This window comes from Canis aureus, chromosome 5, assembly GCF_053574225.1.
Source record: "Canis aureus isolate CA01 chromosome 5, VMU_Caureus_v.1.0, whole genome shotgun sequence".
Taxonomy (NCBI): Eukaryota; Metazoa; Chordata; class Mammalia; order Carnivora; family Canidae; genus Canis; species Canis aureus.
The window spans coordinates 48454372-48472650 of record NC_135615.1 but is presented as its reverse complement, the minus strand read 5'-3'; the positions used below and the strand labels follow the sequence as shown (position 1 = coordinate 48472650).

Sequence of the window (18279 nt, the reverse complement as noted above, 5' to 3'; positions counted from 1 at the left end):
AACTTGTTGTGGTCATGGAGGGAGGTTACCTTCCCAGGTCCTAATGCAGAGGCCCTGTCCTTTGATGCAAGGAACAATAAACTTGTGGCCCTGCATACTCATTCATTCATGCATTTTTCGTTCTTTCTTTCATTGAATGAATTTACACAAGCACCTCCAATTCAGGGGCCTGGGGATTCAGAGAACAAAACCTGGCTTCCACTCTAGGAGCTTCCTTGGGGGTTGAGGGGAAAACAAACAAAGGAGGTTCCTGCTGCGACGCAGACTTATCCAGGAGTCAAGGCAGGGAAGAGCTCCGTGAACACCAATGATCACTTTTGCGGCTGCTGCTTATAGGGCTCTTTTCTACTTTCTCATTTGCTCATTCACTGGTTCATTTAGATACTGAGAGCCCACACAGTGAGAAGACACAGCCTTTCGCCTAAACTCCAGGAACTCACAATCTCAGGAAGAGAGACAGGTTAAAAAATTAATCAAATTACAAGATGACAGATTCTGAAATAATATTAAGCAAAGAATGTTTTGAGACTGCAGGAGAAAAGCTGGCGTTTCTATTATTATCCACGGAGTGGGCAGGAGGGGGTCAGAAATGACTTCCCCGAGGGAGTGAGGTCTAAGTCTTAACAACAGAAATGACTTCCCTGAGGGGATGAGGTCTGAGTCTTGACAAGAGAGAACTGAGAAGAGAAGACGCATGCTGGGAAGGGGTGAGGACTTGCAGGGGTGAGAACGTGCTAAATCTTACAATGCAATGTTAGGACATTAAGCTTTTATCCTGAAAGCCATGGTGAAATATTTTGACTGTGAAGCAAGAGTAGGATTTCCGTATAAAAGAGAAGAATGCTTAGTTAATTTGGATTTCAAATAAACAAATTGTTTTGTATACGTGGTTCTTCTATATTGTATGGTATATACTTACCCTTATAATTATCCATTGTTTGTGTGAAACTTGAATTTAACTAGGTGCTCTGTATTTTTATTTGCAAAATCTGGCAACCATTAGCAGGAGACTTATGTGTTTATACCACATTAAGAAAAAATGATTTTGGCAACTGTAAAAATTAGATTGGAGGAGAGTGAGACTGGAATAGAGAAATCAGATAGGATGCTACTACAGAAATGGAAGTGAGATGTTATTAGGGCAGGAACCAAGACAGGTAGTGAGATGGAGAGGAAAAGACAGATTGTGATGATAGTCAAGATGAGAAAGGTCTTGGTCACCAAATGTGGAGGTGAACCAGACCAGAACAATCCCCAAGTCTCTGATGATGACGATGGAGTGATGATGGGTAACGCTATGAACCATGGGAGGAAACAGGGAAGAAGAATTCTTTTGGAGACACACTGAATTTGAGATGTCTATAACAGACCCAAATACTATGCATCAAACTGTTAGTTCCTTCTTAGCTGAACCTCCAAATAACTGAAGTGCTTCAGGACTCTCTTCGAGGTCCTCCCCTTTTTCTATATACTCTTTGCCTAAGTAAGCATTTCCAATCTTACGAGTTTAAACACTGTCTATATATGCTGAAAAATCTCAAATTTATACTTTTTTTTAAAAAAAGATTTTATTTATTTATTCATGAGAGACACAGAAAGAGAGAGAGGCAGAGGGAGAAGCAGGCTCCATGCAGGGAACCCGATGTGGGACTCGATCCCAGGTCTCCAGGATCATGCCCTGGGCCGAAGGCAGGCGCTAAACCACTGGGCCACCGGGGCTGCCCTCAAATTTATACTTTTTGATCTGACTGCTTTCCAAGCTCCAGAATTATATGCTATCCAACTATCTTAACTGATGTTTTAACTTGGACATTTTAACTTAAGCACCTCCAAGACCAATGAGGCTCAGAGGGCCAGCTCAGGGTCACACAATTAGCCTAGACTTAAGGCAGAAGCACCTGCTTCCACCACATTCCTTCCACACTCATTACTGCCCTACAGTTCTCAGCAAGCCCCACACCAGGCTCCGCATACCGCTGGCCTCAGGATAGTGCTGCCTGACTAAGGTGTTGCCTTGAGCTCCTGCAGCTTTGCTTTGCTTAGCTTCAGTTGGGCCTCATCCTGTTTCCCTTTCTTCATATGCTAAGACAAGACAAACCCCAAGGATACACTACCGCACTGCACATGTACCTAGAGAGGAAGCCAGCTACCTAGGTGGTGGCCCATGCTCTCCAAGTAGCCTCCATGACATACCGAATGCACACCAGTGGGCAGGATCTGGAGAGGATGAGGAGGCTACTGGGAGGTCCTTGTGCTGGGAAGTAGCGCGCACATCAGCCAGCAGCAGCTGAATTGGCCTCCCTTATACGGTTGTGCACGTTTAGTATAACTATTCCTATGCTCCCCTTGCCTCTTACCTCCACCCAGCCCTACATCTTATCAATTCTTTCTCCAAAGTGTATCTTGAGCCATGCAGATGTGGCTCTCCACATCCCTTACCAAAAGCATTTCTTGCCTAGATCAGTCTCCTAACTGGTGTCCTTGGTCCTCTAGGATTCAGTGTCCAGAGCAACCACTGACCTTTCAGGTCACTTCCTGCTAACAACACTTGAATGTGTCCTTAGGACAAAACCCGAACTTGCCCATGGCAGCTTTGGAGATACCCTAACCAGTTCCCACTTCAAGACAAGATTTGCTTCCCAGCTACAGAGAATGTGCTGAGCAGACTACCTCCATTGAGTGGCATATTATGGCTTATTATTATTATTAAGATTTTATTTTTATTTATTCATGACAGACACAGAGAGAGAAAGAGAGAGAGAGGGGCAGAGACACAGGCAGAGGGAGAAGCAGGCTCCATGCAGGGAGCCCGACATGGGACTTGATCCCGGGTCTCCAGGATCACACCTCGGGCTAAAGGTGGCGCTAAACCGCTGAGCCACCTGGGCTGCTCCATATTATAGCTTATTAACAGACAGTGGATTCTTTCTACCCTTTCGATATGCCATATTCATTACTGCTATTACAAATAGCCCTGTGAATTATGATAAATTACTTATTTCACCAGATAATTTTGAGTAGATTTCTAGAAGTTAGATTGCTACGGCAGAGGGCAAATGCATTTATATTTTGCTGTCTGTAAGGGAATGGGTTTTTGACTGTCCTTTACCTCCCTTCTCCCCTCTTTCTCCCACACTCAGTGACTAAAATGATGCCTAGTATGCAATAGATGCTCAATATCTATCTGTGGAATGAATCAATTTGGCTCTGTATATGCACTTTATTCACTAATGAATAAACAGATTAACTGCAATTTGTAACTGTCTTATAAAGTCAAATCTAAATTTAAATAGCTAGGAATCAAAGATAAACCATGTTCCATTATTAATAAAATAAATTTTTATTTGGACTTAAAGCCCTTCTCTTCATAATGTTGCAGAAGCCTCAGTAACTTCAAAAGTGAGAAAAGACAGGTACACATTTATTTATATCCTAGGAAGCTTATACTAGTTTTTAAAAAATCAACATGAGGGCACTAGCTCTCAGTTTGACTATCGCGGCGTTCTATCGTCAGGCGGCATTGGAGATGCCCTGAGCCAGCAATGTTGGGCCCCAAGGGGACCTAGGCATGATGGTGAAGATGGGTGCAGAAGACAAGGATGATGGCTTTGGAGAAGCAGAACTCCACGTTGGACCAGGTCAGCTCCGGACTACCTGGAGAATAACGCCCACCTCCAGGAGCTGCTTGAGTCCATCTGGCAGGCATACCTTGAGTTCCAGCAGCTCGAGGAGGCCCTTAGTGATGCTAGTCCCTAGGCTCTTGGAGCCCCCAGCTAGCCCCAACCCTGCCTCCCTGAGCTAGGCTTTGACCTGAGTACTTACCACCTGGTTTAGATACCTTTTCAAAGGCTGGCCTACAGGTCCCTCTGATGGGTCTGCCTGCCTGGCCACCCTTCTGGTACCCTCCTTGGTGTACCTGGGCCAGCCCCTGCTCCTCGACATCCTCTCCAGGATTCAGGTGTGGGCCTACAAACCACCCACCTTACCTGCCTGCCCAATTCCAGGACACTCCTCACTCTGCCCAGGCCTTGAGCAGCCACATTAAACAGGCCAATAAATGAATAAATGAATGAATGAATAAAACCAATGTGGTAAAGATAACTCAGTCTGCCTGTTTCTTTTTTTTTTTTTTTAAAGATTTATTTATTTATTTGAGAGAGAGTGTATAAGCAAGCATGGTGTGGGGAGGGCCAGAGCGGGGGAGAGAGTCCTAAGCAGATTTGGCGCTGAGCTTGGAGCCCTACGCAGGGCTCCATCTCACCACCCTGAGAGCATAACCTGAGCTGAAGCCAAGAGTCAGATGCTTAACCAACTGTGCCATCCAGGTGCCCCTCAGTCTGTCCTTTTGAAAATTCAGAAAAAATGATTTTTCCTTTGTGTACCTTTCACTTGTCAACCACTAAGAATTTGACTTAAAATATATCACTACCCAAATACAAAAATCCCTAACTTTGGAAGGCATCCAGGTAAGAAAATTTCATAATGAATCAGTTATTTTGGAACTAAAATATCCCCCCCCCCCCAAGAAATAGTATTACAGTGATATTTGTATTCCTTGCCTAGGATACAATTTAGCCACAGTGTAACACATATGCAATAAAAATATGGGGTAGAACTGCAATACGTCATCCATAGCATCTGTGACTAAAACTTGAAAACAGACTGCTGGCATCTCAGTGGGGCTGCTGGTGCTGCCTCCCAAAAAAGACAAAGGTACTATGGGAAGGCAGATGGGTAAGCAACCCTCAGATACTTCAAATGGAACCCAGGGCTCTACTCTTCCCAAATCCAAAGATAAAGATAGTCTAAGCACTTCCCTTCCCATTATGGGATGGGAGAAGGTAGAGGAAATAGGAAGATGGGCTTGGGAAAGGATGGGTAGGGGTGGAAAGAGGTGACCATGTGGCCAACTAGAATTGCACACTCACATAAACCACCACTACACCAGCAGTCACAGTAACATCCACTTCACACAGTTTGAGTAACACCAACAGACAGGACTGGCTACAGCAATTCTACTGGGAGGGGCGTAGAATTCTCCAGACAGTAGTAGGTGATGAAACTAACCAAAATGACACTGAGAGAGGGAGGGACAGTAAAAGGGAGGAACCACAGTAACATCTTTTGTCCTAAGAGTAAATAAATGAAAAGGCTAGACTATTAATTAGGGTTGCAGAGTGAGTTTTAAAGGTCAGGCAATCGGGTGAGCTAGCAAATGTAAGCTCACGTGGGCATCTGTGGTGGCCTGGGAGCCAGGCTTCCTTTAGGTTTGGTGCCAGGAGTAAAAGAGAGGCTCAGGGATCTCCAGCAGTGGTGGGGACAGGACAATGAAGAAATAAGGCGAGAGAATTCTCATGGGAACTACCGGTGGGGGGAGAGCAGCGAAACGATCACTAAGAAATTAGACCAAAGGCAAAAGGAAATCAAGAACGGACAGAGGAGGAACTGGGCTTCCCAAGGCTCTCCGCAAGAGACAGGCTAGAGCCCTCTCTTTGACTTTTTCACATAGTTATTCGATACTATTGAGCATCTACTCTGTGCCAGGCACTGTTCTAGATAAAACAGGGAACAAAACTTAGTCCCTGCTCCCATGAGGCTTGACTTCTAGTAGGAAGAGACAAATGACAGACCAACAAATAACACCGCTACTGGATGTAAGTGAACGGGTGACTGCCTATTGCTATATCCTCCTCATTTAATCAGCTGGCCCTTTTGGATTTACTAAGAAACAGGAGACTTGAACCAGTGTGGGAGTATTTGCAAAGGAGTAAACAGAACTTTCTTAGCTCCTTTCAAATGTTACTTTCTCAAAATGAATTTTTTTTTTCCTACAAAAGTAATGCATCTGGAAACAAACACGGAAATTTAAACAGAAATCCATAAAGTTGAAAAATGTAAATCTCTCATAATTTCATATCCAGTGTTAAAACATCTGGAGTATATTATTACAGACTTCTCTTTAAACATACAAACACATTTATAATATGAGTATAATGTATCTCATTTACAAATCCATGCTTATAATTATCAGTAAGGTATAAGAAGGTATGTATAATGCATATTGTTCCATAAAATGCTTTTCACTTAATATTTTCCAGACATCTTTCTGTGTGAATATATAGATGTATATTATCCTTTTTAATGGCTGAAAGTAGCTAGTATTCCATTACACAAAGGTAACCTAATTTATTCACTCAATTCCCTACAGATGGATGTTTAGCGTGCATCATATTTTACAATACTACAAACATCCTTGTATAAAATTTTTACAGATTTGCCAATCAGTCCTTAAGATATCTTCTTAGAAGTGGGTAGGAAATATCAGAAAGGGAAACAGAACATAAAGACTCCTAACTCTGGGAAATGAACTAGGGGTGGTGGAAGGGGAGGAGGGCAGGCGGTGGGGGTGAATGGGTGACAGGCACTGAAGGGGACACTTGATGGGATGAGCACTGGGTGTTATTCTGTATGTTGGCAAATTGAACACCAATAAAAAAATAAATTTATTATTAAAAAATAAAAAAGATATCTTCTTAGAACCGCAATCAAAAGGTTCCCATATATTTGGAAAACTGCTCTCTAAAAGTAACCATCACCCTGCACCCGTACCTATGGTGAATGAGAATAGGTGTTTTCCCACATGTCAATACAACAACAACAAAAAACCCTTAGTTGTCTTATATTTTAACACCTCCCCCCAGTCTTTAGTTTCTCTTTTAACTTTGTCTAGGGTTTTGTTTTTACAAAAAAGTAAAAACTTCTTATGCTGTTAAATTTGTCAATTTTTCCATTATGGTATCTGGTTTAAGTGTCATATCCTTCATTCTTTGGCTTCCCTGTTCCTTTTTATCCTTCAGGTGTCAGCCTAAATATTACCTCCACAGAGTAGCTTCTCTAAATGTTCATTTAAAGAAAGCTGTCCCTGTTATGTTTTCCTAGAATCTTTTATTCCTTCGGAGTTCTTTTCACAACTTGTAATGGTCCATTTTTGGCATTTGTAACGTGTCTGTCTTTCCCACTAGAGTATAAACTCCATGAGATCTACAATGTCCCTGGGTCATCTGCCTATCTTCCACACCTCCAACATCTGCCATAGATTAGATACTCCTAGATTATTTTGTGAATAAATTTTAGTTTCTTCCTTTCTGGGGCGTATTGTTAGTTTTCTCTTGACAGTGTTCCTTCTAAACGATTAAATGAATAGTTAAGGCTGTCAAACTAACCCTTCACTAAAAAGTAATTTAGAAAATCTCATTCACCACTTTCTCAAAAAGAAATGCGTCAAGATCAGACATCACTGTACCCAGACTGGTCAGGAAATCTTGGACTGGGATTAACTGAACACTATAGTGTGGCTCAAGGACATGCAATATTGCTTTCATGACATCCAAGGGTGAATCCACATACTGTATCTTGAGGATTTTGATGGTTTCAAAATCTATTAGTTTACCTTGAAAACGAAGACATGTTATGTTACTAATTTAGTATAAAAGGGAAGAGTCTTATGATGCCAGAGCACCCAAAAAGTTAGGAAGTTTGTAACTTAGTTTCTATAGATATCCTCCATGACAGCAATTAATCACTTATTTTTATTTTTTCTTTAAATATCTTATTTATTTATTCATGAGACAGAAAGAGAGAGAGAGAGAGAGAAAGAGAGAGAGAGGCAGAGACACAGGCAGAAGGAGAAGCAGGCTCTACGCAGGGAGCCTGATGCAGGACTCGATTTCGGGATTCCAGGATCACGCCCTGAGCCAAAGGCAGACACTCAACCGCTGAGGCACCCAGGCGTCCCTAAGCACTTATTTTTAAAAAGTAGTATTTAGGCACAAGCTTCAGCAGTAGTGACAGTCAATTCCTTGAATAGTGTCAGTTAATAAGTACACAAACTGAAGGGTTAGGATAGCATGTTTTGCCACCTGCTAGATAAGAGAGTTCACTTTAGAGGTATCAGGGTTGGTCCCTTTTCATTCTCACAATAAAAAGCTCTGTGATATTCAGATTAGACGAGCAATTTTTTGGGGGTAATTCTTAGGAATGCCTCCTTTTTAGAGGAAGGTATCTTTTAAATTGTGTTAGAAATTAGGAAAGTTTCTATCTGGGAATTTTTCTTACAAATACCTGTAAATAAGGATTTTTAAGTCTAATAAATTTAAGCGGAACAAAAGCTGAGTTCTATTTTCATTGTATAGGTAAAAATATTTACATTCTACCATATCATCTACTTGTAAATACTTTTCCTTCTTAAATTGAGAGGCAATGTGATGTTTTCTTAGGTGAAGCCATGCAATGTACTAACCTTCACTGAATATATCACTGGGACTTATTACATGCAAAATATTTTTGCAATACACAAATGAATCTTGTTAACAAATAACACTCTAGTGTGATAATATGCCAGGGCTTTTAGAATTATTGTATTTAAATTACTATGCAGTTTAGGGTGCCTGGGCTGATTAGTCAGTTAAGTGTCTGCCTTCATCTCAGGTCATGATCCTGGGGCTTGGGGATCGAGCCCCACCTCGGGCTCCTTGCTTGGCGGGGGAGCTTGCTTCTTCCATTGCCTGCTGCTCCCCCCTTCTCTGTGTCAAATAAATAAATAAAATAGTAAAAAAAATAGTATGTAATGTAAATTTCTTGGCAAAAATATCTACCTGGTGATGAAAAGTTGGAATTCATTCAATAGAAAATCTTATTAATAAGGTTATTTTCAACAAACATGTGATAAACTATCTTGTAAATTGGTGACTGTAGATAATGCAATTAGTCTAACTTTGTGGGGGGACAATTACTAAACTGTTATGTTTATCAGTCCTCGCTAATACCATTTCTCTGTGTAAAGAAGAGAAACTATCAAAACAGATAATTCTAGAAAAGCTAGAAACAGTTTGAAAGAAGACAGGATAAACCCTTATTCTTCAGCATTTCACCTTATATCTACTCAGAAACATTCAGAATACATTTATTACTATGTATCAAGAACTTCATACATGAAAGATGAAAAGCAATTATTTAACCTAATGTTTTCCATAATTTGATACAAATAAAACAGAAACACATGACTTTTTAATAAAAAAGAAATTTATTTTAGTTAATTCAAATTATAATAGCCGCACGGTACTAAATTGCTACTGTATTAGACTAAAGACAGTCTACATTGATAGGTCTAGACCGTCTAAATCAAAGATAGGGAATATTACTAATTATTTAGAGAAAATTAAGAGTGAAAGATTTATATATTCTAACAATAAAAACAAAAATTGAAAACCATCACAAGAGAGTAATATGTCCAAAATAGAAATTTTTTGATAATTTGACATTTGAATAAAAATCTTCAGAAACTAGAAACAAGTCATTCAAAGACATAGATACAGAAAAATAAGTATATAAAAAGATAATGCAAGAAAAAGTAAAAGTTAATTTATATAAACAGTTTTGCTAGATTAACACAGGAAAAATGTTAACCACCTGATAAAGAGAATATGGTGGCACTTTATAAATATTTGTTGAACTGAAATGACTTTAGTGGTGGTACCAAAGAGTACTTGTTACCTGAGGCTACAAATAAAACAACCTCACGATTTTAGGTAAATAACGCATGAGAGACAAGTATTAAGTTAAGGAAGTCAAGGCACAATCCCAGTGGTCAAAGGTGGGTATTATGGTGGGCTCTTCCTTATTGTATTTTGTACCACCTGCCAAATCACTGGAAACCACTGAGCTAGCATTCTTAATTTTCTTTTTAAAAGTTAAATATTTTCTGATTATAGAGAAATATTTCCTTTATGTAGCAAATACATAAAATACATAAAGGCATAAAGAAGAAAATCATTTCATCATCCAAATAATTTGTATTTACATTATTTACATTTCCTTTTTTCTCTCCCCCTGCCCCCCACCCCCCAGACTCTCTTACTTAAAAGATAACAGGGTCTGGAAGATATGGTATATTTTATAGTTTTCTTTTTTAAAAAGGTTTTATTTATTTGACAGAGAGAGAGATAGAGTGAGCACAAGCAGGGGGAATGGCAGGCAGAGGGAGGGGAGAAGCAGGCTTCCCGCTGCGAAGAGAGCCCCCGTGGGAGGATCAATCCCAGGATTCTGGGATCATGACCTGAGCCAAAGGCAGACGCTTAACTGACTGAGCCACCCAGGTGCCCCTATAATTTTCTTTTTAAAATTAATTCTCATACAATGTGTTTATAAAGGCAAAGTATATGAACATCACATTGAGAAAAAGGCTAACTGACTAATTAGATTCACATTTACACCTTCATTGCTAATTGTGATAACCTGTTTGAAGTAAGGTCTCCAATGGTTAATTAGCCAGCAGCATTTATCAGTAAAAGATAGTACACTTAAATTTTACAAATATGCGCAAATTTGTAAGTCTTTCATTTCCCAATAAGAATCTGAACTCCAGAAAAATATTCTCATATTGGTAGTTGTATTAAAGACTAGAATCCTACTTAAGTTGAGAAATAATTGTCTTGGAAAACAGAGGTACAAATAAAACATCAATTAATGTGCTAATTGTTGTTTCTTGTTTAAGGAAATTCTATATGGTAAAATATGCCAATAACTAGAAAAAAAAAACAGAATAAAAGACTGATTCAAATTATCATGGCCCAAATAGTAGTACCTAAACGACTAATCATATTCTTGTGAGTAGAATTTTTTTCTCTGGGTCATAGTCATACTTTCTTGGCAAGGAATTTAAAGATCAAAATTCCTGAGCATCCAAAATCCAGTGTTTTTTTTTTTTTTTTTAATTTTTTACTTAGATAAATTTATTTCAAAAGAAAGTTTACTTAAACATTTCTCTTTACTTGAATGTAGCTGACACGCAATGTTACATTAGTTTCAGGTAAAAATCCAATGGATTTTTTTTTTTTTTTGCTTTTATTTTTTTAATTTTTTATTTAAAAAAATTTATTTACATTCAATTTGCTAACATATGTAACCCAATGGATTTTAAACAAAAGATACAACTGAAAACTAGTTATCAAAATATAAGCACTAATTATCGTCTGTGATAGTATTTTTTTTTTAATTTTTATTTATTTGTTCATGAGAGACACAGGGAGAGAGGAAGAGACATAGGCAGAAGGAGAAGCAGGCTCCCTGCGGGGAGCCCGACTGATGCAGGACTCAATCCCAGGATCACGACTTGAGCCAAAGGCAGATGCTCAACCACTGAGCCACCCAGGTGCCCCGTGATGGTTTTATGTGTCAATTTGACTAAGCCACAGGACCCGGTTATTCGATTAAACACTAACTTAGATGTTGCTGTGAAGATATTTTGTAAAAGCAGTCAACATCTATGATCCATGATTCTAGGTAAAGGAGCTACCCTTTGTAATTTGGGTGACTCTCAACTATTCACTTGAGAGGCCTTAAAAGCAAAACTGAGAGTCTTTTGAGGAAGAAGAATTTGTGTCTCAAGACTGCAGGATGAGCTCTTGCTCAAGAATTTTCAACCTGCCTTATAAATATCCGACTTGCCAGCTCCTACAATCATGTAAGCCAACTCTCTGAAATAAATAAATCTCTTAATAAAGAATCTTCATCTATCCTCTTTTGTTCCTCCCTTCCCTCCCTCTCTCCCATCACTTCGACAGAGAAATGCCTCCTGCCTTTTTCTGTGAGTAATCTCTATGCTCTATGGCTCCCTACTATCACTGGAAAGTCAAGTCCATTGCAACTATGCCACTGTAGTCCTGAAATCTGCATACTGACCATCTGAAAAGTACCACAGATTAGCACATTTAACAGAGTAAACTCATACATTTCTCTCCCTAGCCAGAATGTATTCAGTCAGGGAATCTATGGATTCTGTTTTTAAGGAGTAAAAGAAAGTTGTTAAGGAGATGTTAAAAAAAAAAAAAGTAAAAGAAGTAAAAGAAAGTTGTTAAGAAAGTCCAACCATGGGGAAAAGGATAAAAGATATGTGGTGTTATATTAACAAGTGTTCATATAGTTGCTGGGATTTAGCAATTACCTTTTAGTCCCAACTTCCTAATAGGCAGGGCAAAAAGTTAAATTATATAATTCTTTTTACTTAATAAAAGGAAACATTTATTTATTTATTTATTTATTTAATTTTTAAAAAGAGTTTTTATTTATTTATTCATGAGAGACACACACAGAGAGAGGCAGAGACACAGACAGAGGGAGAAGCAGGCTCCATGCAGAGAGCCCGACGTGGGACTTGATCCCAGGTCTCCAGGATTAGGCCCTGGGCTGAAGGTGGCACTAAACCGCTGAGCCACCTGGGCTGCCCAACATTTATTCTTTTAGAGAGAAAAAACTTTTTTTGGTAGACACCTCTACGAAGAATTTGTTTTTGGGGCTCCTGAGTGGCTTAGTCAGTTAAGCATCTGTCTTTGGCTCAGGTCCTGATACCAGGGTCCTGGGATGGAGCCCCACGTCTGGTTCCCTGCTCAGTGGGGAGTCTGCCTCTCCCTCTGCTCCTCCCCACCACTCATGTGTGCATGCTCGAGCTCTCTCTCAAATAAATACAATCTTAAGAAAAAAATTTGTTTTCAAGAATTTTTAAATAAGAGATAAAGAGCAAAATAACCTACATCTTCAGTAATCGCTTTCAAACAGATGCAGAAGTGATTCTCTTCTAGCCTTTTCACTTGCTAATCAAAGGCCCAAAACATAAAAGCTAGAACTTAATGAGGGAGGAGCTATATGTCTGATGATCTCACTTGATACAGTAGGTGGCTAGTATATCCCTTAGATCTTCATTGTTCAATGCGGTCACTGGCCACAGGAGGCTTTGACAGCCTGAAATATGGCTAGTCTGAATTAAGATATGCTATAAGATGGGGCTCCTGGGAGGCCCAGTCGTTTAAGCATCTGACTCTTGGTTTCAACTCAGGTCATGATCTCAGGGTCCTGAAATTGAGCCTCACATGTTGGGGGGGTGGGGGTGTCTCCACTCAGCATGGAGGCTGCTTGTCTCCCTCCCTCACTGCCCCTCCCCTCCTCCTGAGCACATGTGTGTGGCACATGCAGGGGCTCTCGCGCACTCCCTCTCAAATAAATAAATAAATCTTTAAAAAAAAGATCTGCTGGGGATCCCTGGGTGGCGCAGCGGTTTGGCGCCTGCCTTTGGCCCAGGGCGCTATCCTGGAGACCCGGGATCGAATCCCACGTCGGGCTCCCGGTGCATGGAGCCTGCTTCTCCCTCTGCCTAGGTCTCTGCCCCTCTCTCTCTCTCTCTCTGTGTGACTATCATAAATAAATAAAAATTAAAAAAAATAAAAAAAATAAAAAAAGATATGCTGTAAGTATAAAATAAACACTGGATTTCAAAGATTAGTAATAAAAATATAAAATACGTCCATAATTTTTACATGACTTACATGCTGAAATAATATTTTGATATGCTAGGTTAAATATAATACATTATTAAAATTAATTTCACCTATTTCTTTTTACTTTTTCTAGTGGGACTCCTAGAAAATTTCTACTGCGCACCATTTTTTTCCAACAGGAAGCAAGTGGCCAATGGAGGACTAACAGCATCAATATTGTGAGAACATCATTATATGGCTCTGGCTCACCAGCAGGGTAGCTAGCTCTACCCTAGATCTTCTTTATTTTTTATTTTATTTATTTATTTATTTTTTCCTAGATCTTCTTTAGATATAATTTCCCTAAGCCACACTTTTGAAAGGATCAAGCTGTTAGACAGCCTAAGGCATACTTCTGCAAAATGTCAGTTTCTTAGCAGTGTTCCATGTAGAGAGGAGGTGCCTGCTTCTAAACTCCGATGGGCAGCAGTAAAATAGCCACTCTATTATCAAACTACAAAAGTACAATCAGGATTCTTACTAGGAAGCAAAATCACTGGACTCCTGCATGAGTTAAGCTTCAGTTATGGGTATAGACCAAGTCAAAGTGTTCTTGAAAAATTCTTAGGATCTCTCAAGTACCTGGGCAAGAACTGAGTGACACCCCAGAATTTTATCCCACTAAGATGATTCCGGTCACAAAATTTTCAAGTACATCTGATGGACCTACACACACACATTTTCTTTTTAATATTTTTTTTTCTCTTTAATATTTCTAAGGAACCTATCATTTTGTGCCAACAGAACCAATGTGCACTTAAGTTACAAAATCAGTTGGCCTGATTAATTTAATTACTAGGTACTGACCATTTCCATTTTGGGCTCAATTTTGTCTACTAAAGATAACAATTTTAATTCTGATAAATCTGATGCTGAACAAGTGATCCCAGGGAAAAGGATCAAGATACTGGAAAGAGTGAAAACAGGGTAGAAAGCCAAATCAGAGGTATGCTTTGGACCTGGTCAGTGCTCTGGACACTGGGCCCAATTCCTGTGGAACCTTTTGAATGTGTTGCATTGTCTTAATATGCTTGACCTGTCTGCCCAAAGGGCAGAAAGGGAGCATTTATCCATTAGCTTATAATTAGGATTATAAATAATTAGGATTTAACTCATCCCCCATGGATCAAGGGTTACCTGGTGTGATTATTCCTCTCACATTTCCAGGTTGATTCCCCTCTGGTGTCCCATGCTACAATGTCAAAGCAGGAAGCTAAAGCTAGTCAGCAGAGCCTTAGTAAGGTGTCACATATGATAGATGGTAGCTGCAGCTAGGCTGGAGTAAAGTAGGACAAGAGGATGTGACGGAGGGTTCAAGAGGCATGTGATACTAGGTTCTTTTATGCCCGTCCCTTATTGCTTTGAGATTAAGAATTTAAATCACCTTGAACTACGGAGAAGCAGTATCTTTTCAAAAATTCAAATATATTAAACTGTTCTGAATATTATGGTGAAAAAAATGCAGGCAGCTCTTAGGCCATAAAAATGGGGAGAGGGAAACAAAGCAGAAAATTTCACAATAATTTCTATAAAGCAAACATTCAAAATACCACAACATTATTCTCAAACAGATTAATCTCTTTAAAAAGATAGTTTAAATAAGTATAGAACTTAGAAATATAGTTCTATGTAACTTCATATCAAATTAGGATTCTTATGGACCTTTTTTTTCTTAAGATTTTATTTATTTATTTATTCATGAGAGACACACACACACACACAGAGGCAGAAACACAGGCAGAGAGAGAAGCAGGCTCCACGCAGGCAGCCCGATGTGGCACTCGATCCTGGGTCTCCAGGATCACGCCCTAGGCTGAAGGCGGCGCTAAACTGCTGAGCCACCTGGGCTGCCCTCTTATGGACTTTAAATAATAATGAGTAGAAATAATAAAACAATAGCAGCTATCACTTGTTTAATACCTATTTTGAGCTAGGCATTGGCTAAGCATTTTGCATATACCAGTTCACTAGGTTAAAAAACTACTCTCAGGATTAATAATTTTCAACTTTCTATACTATGACCTTTAGTATGTATATTAGATTTCTCAGAAGAAACAGAACCAATAAGATGTGTATGAATGGGTATGTAATTTTACACACACATATATGTATATATGTATAGTAGGAATATATATATATATAGGAACTGATTAATTTTAAGGAATTGACTCACATAATTGTGGAGGTTTGAAGTCCAAATCTTCATGGTAGACTAGCAGGTTGGAGATCAGGGAAAAGTTGATGCTGCCTGAGTCTAAAAGGAATCTACAGGAAGAATCCACTCTTCCTCAGAGGATGTCCATCTTTTTTCTCTTATGGTTTTCAACTAATTGGAAGAGGCTCAGCCATATTATGGAGGGTAGTCTGCTCTACTCAAAGTCTACTGATTTAAATGTCCTTATTACCTAAAAAATTCCTTCACAGCAGAATCTACAGTGTTTGACCAAATATCTGGGGTTATGGCCTAGTCGATACATAAAAATTAACCATCACAGTAACACATTTTACATTACAACCGGCACACAAACATATATATGTATGTATGTATGTGAAACAAGAATTTCAGAAAACAATACCCATGTTAGTTAGTAAGGTTTTATATGCTGGTATTTCCTACGCCATTTCCCCCCCTATTTTATTAAAAAGAAAAAATACTTATAACTGACTAAATTGATTTCACAACACTCTAATGTAGCACATAAATTGAAAAACCCTGCCCTAGATGACACATTCATTTGCTCATGTTTTAGAATACTGGTAAAAAAAAATGCATCACAGTGGCAACAGAATGTGATATTTGAGAAGGAAATTAAGTATATTTGAATACATAAAGCACAATGAACATATGTATATCAGAAAAATTATATAAAATGCCCAATTTCTTATTACCATAGCAATAACATACACATAGCAAATTAGTGTAGTATTTTATCACTGTCATAATAAATATTTGAGAATAAAATCTGGCATACCTAACTGTGACAGTCAACTGTGGCTTGGTATCCTGGAGGGTACATCACTAATCCAGTCTTCCTAAACCCCATTATTCTCCCCATTTAAAGAAATCTAGTCACATCTGATAAAAGTGATCAGTCGCAATTTTTTTTTGAAATCTGGATTGTGAAAAAAATCATTACTTCTTCAATGTGGAAGAATAAGAGGAAAATCACAAGAAATTGTTTTTGTAAGATAACAGAAAGAGTGTGGATTTAAAAGAAAACCCTGACCTCATTTTAACTCCCTTAACCTTTTTCATTCTGGATGTAAGCCCAGTTTTAAAACCTAAATGGGACTTGTCTTAGTGACTGATGATATGACTCAGAAGGTTAACTATTCAGAACTAATTCCATATATTTTTTAATATGCACCTAGTAAGTTATGATGAATCTCAGAAGAAACTGCATATGCACATCTAAAAATAACAAATAATAGCACTTTATATACATATTTAAAAAAAAACCTTTTATGTTCTGCTCCTTAAAAATCAGACAAAAGATCAAAATAGAAGAAAAAATGTGCTAAGGATAAACTAAGCTCAAACTCAGATCTCAGTTTTGTATACAGGCATATAAGAAGTAATCCTTTTCAAATGAGAAAGGTGGAATGCTTGAAATTTGAGATATTTTTTTAGCAAGACCTACCTAAAATCAGAAAGACAACATAAAGTAGTATAAAAATTTCTTGCATAATAGATAAATACCTACAGTTAGGGAGACAGAGTAGCTTATGGTTGAGTATAGACCCTGAGGAGCTCAAAATGCTCAAGTAATTTACTTTCATACCCTACCACATTTTTCTATAAAAGCATGGCAATTTTTTAAAAAAAGATTTTATTTATTTATTCATGAGAGACACAGAGAGAGAGAGAGAGAGATAGAGAGAGAGAGAGAGGCAGAGACACAGAAAGAGGGAGAAGCAGGCTCCATTGAGGGAGCCTGACGTGGGACTCGATCCCAGATCTCCAGGATCATGCCCTGGACTGAAGGCAGCGCTAAACCACTGAGCCACCCGGGCTGCCCAAGCATGGCAAATTTTATATCATCTTAGCTTTTACAAAGCTTGTGGTCAATATCAAAAAAGGTATGTAAATGTTATGCTATTGTGTTTCAAGTGTTTGTTTTTATTCTTTTATTATAATAGTTAAGTGAAAACATCAGAATACAAAATAATAAAAGTATATCAAATTACAGTAATATACCAATATATGAATAATTTGTTAAAGTGGCTTGTGCAATCAGCCATAGGATTTGGGATAATTTACTATTTCTGTTTTTAAAATTGTTATATTAATTTTTTAATCAAACAAAGGAAAAAAAAAACAAGTAAAATCATAGCTCTGGCCACACCAGGGTCACAGAAGTGCCAGTAATTACACTGGCAGAGATAAACTGCAGAGCTTCAGGTGCTCCTGAATGGGGAGAAGCCGCCGGCCACTTTGCCTGGTCAAATACAGACATAACGGGTCAGGCATCGGGCAGGTCAAATGACTGGTATAACTCCACCAACAGGAACTTTTCATTGTGGACGGTGGCAAACCCATCCAGACACATCTCCTTTGCGGAGGAAGAAATGCTAGTAGGTGAATAAAGAATGGGATGTTGATCAAGCTCAAGAATATATCCTTTCAAAAAAAAAAAAGAATAAGAATATATCCTTTCTAGTCTTAGAAACCGGAGATCCCAGAATGACTGCATAACAAAAGACATAATGCTCCTATGTAAACTTTCAATAAGATCTAATTTCTGAAAGCAATATGTGAATGTTTTTCCCTTGCAATCTTAAAGATTAATCAGACTAATCTGCTTTCACAGAGGAAAAAGAAGAGATACTAAAAAACAGAATATACACATAATTTAACAGAATTATGCTATCTAGGACAGGTTGGTATGTACAAAAGAAATCTACAAGGTAA

General features: G+C 38.6%; 1 protein-coding gene and 1 pseudogene across 1 annotated transcript in view; one reads left to right on the top strand and one right to left on the bottom strand.

Annotated features, from left to right (window-relative positions):
• The window catches only part of NDUFAF2 (NADH:ubiquinone oxidoreductase complex assembly factor 2), a 149081-nt gene that overhangs the window by 10222 nt on the left and 120580 nt on the right, over positions 1-18279 (bottom strand). The gene's annotated exons all lie outside the window — the stretch shown is intronic.
• Positions 1166-4082, top strand: LOC144313269 (bublin coiled-coil protein pseudogene; annotated as a pseudogene).